The sequence below is a fragment of the Nannospalax galili genome, unplaced genomic scaffold (assembly GCF_000622305.1).
Source record: "Nannospalax galili isolate Female #2095 unplaced genomic scaffold, S.galili_v1.0 scaffold881, whole genome shotgun sequence".
Lineage (NCBI taxonomy): Eukaryota > Metazoa > Chordata > Mammalia > Rodentia > Spalacidae > Nannospalax > Nannospalax galili.
In genome coordinates, this window is record NW_008344709.1 from 34,399 (window position 1) to 34,953 (window position 555).

Consider the following 555-nt stretch of genomic DNA (forward strand, 5'->3'; position numbering starts at 1 on the left):
TATATATATATATATATTCTCCTTATCAGGGACACCTCCTCAAGGGACAAATCAACAATGATGCTGATTGACTGTTGTTGATACATGAGCTAAATTTGGGCCAATAAATGTGTGAATAGCATTGTGTATGAGTAAAATTTTAATCTCATTCATGTTACATCATAATCCTTGTCAGACTGGGTATCCAGTTTCAAAATCTCTTCTGCCTGATGTCACAGGGATGTGTCATATGCATGTGAACCCAGTTGAAATAAAACTATTCCCAATTCCAGGAAAAAAAAAAACTGCATTCTCAAAATCTAGACTAGAATAGTTTTGGTAGTCACTCATTCTTAAACTTACCTGCTATCCAAGGTTTTATTTGAGACAGGATCTCCATATAAGCCCCAGGTAGCCTGGATCTCACTGCGTAGACTAGACTGATTTTGATCTCATAGATACCTGAATGCCTCTTCCTTGTGAGTGCTTGGAATAAAGTCACGTGCCACCAAGCCTGGATTCTTCTTTTCAAGACATTAGAACAATAGAGTGTGCTTTTACATAGTCCTCAGTTTT